Source organism: Argopecten irradians, chromosome 15 (genome assembly GCF_041381155.1).
Source record: "Argopecten irradians isolate NY chromosome 15, Ai_NY, whole genome shotgun sequence".
Taxonomy (NCBI): domain Eukaryota; kingdom Metazoa; phylum Mollusca; class Bivalvia; order Pectinida; family Pectinidae; genus Argopecten; species Argopecten irradians.
This window is the reverse complement of record NC_091148.1, coordinates 32,132,028-32,134,690: the sequence shown is the minus strand read 5'-3', so window position 1 is coordinate 32,134,690 and position 2,663 is coordinate 32,132,028. Positions and strand designations below refer to the sequence as shown.

Below are 2,663 nucleotides of genomic sequence, written 5' to 3'. Positions count from 1 at the left end.
TAATAATATTAGAGAGGGACAGCTAGGATATCAGTATTAAGGAAGTTTTTGAGACAGGTACACAGTAATAAATGGTTTCAATTTTATAATGTCCGAAAGCGAGTTCCATAGGTCCATAGAAGAAGGTAGAAAGGAGTCTTTGTAAAGGTTAGTGCGGCATGGAGGGTGATAGAAAGAATCCCCCCTTGTGTTGTATGAGTGAATATTACGATGACGAGCTGGGAGCATGTTAGTTAGGTAAGGGGGACACTGACCATGAACAATCTGTTGGAATTTAATGATTTTGTGTTTTCGCCTTCTATTCATAAGTGTATCTTATCCATATTCTGTATAAAGACGATCATGACTAGTGAGTTTGGTGGCACCGGTAATGATCCTAGCTGCTTCAAGTTGAATGTTTTCTAAAAGATTACTTTGTACTTTTGTTATATTATCCCAGACAATGTCTCAGTATTCTAGCAATGGTTTAATAAAAGAACAGTATAAAGTCGTCTGAAGAGATTTTCTATCAATGCTGAATTCGAGGTTTCGGAGTAAATTTAAATTTTTAGACATTTTACTAATAATATATATTTTTAAACTTGCTTTGCATGTTCACTATACGAAAGTACTAACCGAGTTTGTTTACCATAACTGCATGGTAACATTGACGTCTGAACTTTGCGTATGAAAATGTTAACATTCCTGAACTACTTTTCTCAAACACATGGGTTTGTTTACATTTAGACGTACAATATATTATTATTGTTATTTCACGTGGATTTGTTTTATGATTAAAAGAAAATTTTACAAGATAATTGTTACGAATGTTTGTAATAAAGAAACAGAAAAATAAATATCCCGACGTGCCATGCGTTATTTTTGTCGCCTGCTAACGTCAACGTCATCTGAACGACGTTAGATTTTTCACGTAAAGATACGTCAAGATGTACGGGGACCTCAATATTCACAATGATGTCGTAAATGGTACTGAAACTTTCAAGGACAGTTCTGATGACGACGTACAATCAGAGTTAGACAACGGTGGAAAGTTTAGCCTCTGACTATGATGCAGAAGGTATAAAAAAAGATTGCAGAATTAACTTAAACTGAATTTGAAAGGCTAGCGCCGTCAGGTGATCTGTGTCCTATGCCTACTCATTCTGAGAGTGTGTCTACTTTTACTACAACAACACCAACGGATGACAAAAATGACGACAACAACAAAAGATTCAAAACCACAACAGAGAAAGAGCGAAATGATATATCAGAAAGCACACAGTCTAGCTGTACAAAACAGAACATTATTTGGGTAATGCGAATCTTTGGTGTTCAATTTACAAATCCTCGTATTGTTGCGATAAGCCATTCGTATAAGCTGCTCAATAAATGTTGAACATTAGTAAAACAACAGTAATCACACTATTATTAAGCGATTATCTGCCGATTTATCCGTTACACAAATGACTTTTTATTTCAGCAAGGAGCATGGAATCCAACGGTATGGAAACAGATATGAATAATGTAATACATGAACATCTGAATGACCTCCTGTCACGATTCTACTGTGAGGCTAGACCCAAAAAATGTGGACAAACGCACAGGAAACCTCCCTCCGCTACAGACCGAAGTTTACCACAAAAATAATTAACATCCAAGGAGCGATTAAACGTAGACTAACAGATTTGGGGAGAGATATAGACTTGGTTACGGATAAGGAATTTAAACCGATCAACAAAATTATGACCGGGCTTCTTAAACAGAGAATGCGTGACGGTCCGTCAAGGGTAACAACACACAAACTCATCATAAATGATTATGCGATCTAGAGAAAATATCTACTTACATGTCAACAGCCCACACTTCGCCTGTTACACTCCGTCAGTATCCGACGAACACGGCACATATGCTCTGCTCAATCACGAGACCCAACAGAAAAACTACCAGGGTGGTATATTCCGATGCCCCTGAAAAATTCATGTACGCAACAGGGGTACGAACTGTCCGGTTGAAATGCTCCAACATTTAATCAGGAAAACGGATCCAAACGCCACTATTTTATTTAATCAATACATGAAAACTGCCAAGCCAGGTGACGACATATGGTACACAAATAAACCTCTCGCCGCTCGCACATACAGCAACTTCATGTCAGATATATGTGCTGCTGCACAGCTGTCGACTAAATACACAGCCCACTGCTTGCGGGCTACAGCTATCGATGCACTGAACAATCATGGCTTTGAAGCTAGCCACATCATGTACATGAGTGGTCACAAAACGGAATCCGCCATGAGATCTTACAACAGATCATGTACGTCCGATCAGAGGCAGGCATTGTCTAACATATTATCTTCTGTTGCATGTACAGCTAGTAAATTACGACAAAGAGACCTGGCCCCGATTTTTCGGAAAAGTCCAAAACTGACTTAAGTCTTCAGTTTTCATGTAAGTTACATAAGGAGAAAAACTTAAGTTTTGACTTCAGTCTGTACTTTTGTTTCGAGAAATCGGAGCCTGGTCTTGTTAAACTCCTTCTGCCATCGTTTCCAAAACTCCTCTGAAAGAACTTGGACATGCTTCCAGTGTGACTTATATACTTCTCTCACGTCCAGGTTAGCAAATGGTTCCACAGAGGCGTCTGTCTTCTGAGTTTGGAGTATGTTTGGTGTCAATATAAATGG

General features: G+C 38.5%; 1 pseudogene; it reads left to right on the top strand.

The window, feature by feature from the left end:
• The first annotated feature begins 210 nt into the window (after positions 1-210).
• Positions 211-2,412, top strand: LOC138308783 (uncharacterized; annotated as a pseudogene).
• The last annotated feature ends 251 nt before the right edge of the window (positions 2,413-2,663 follow it).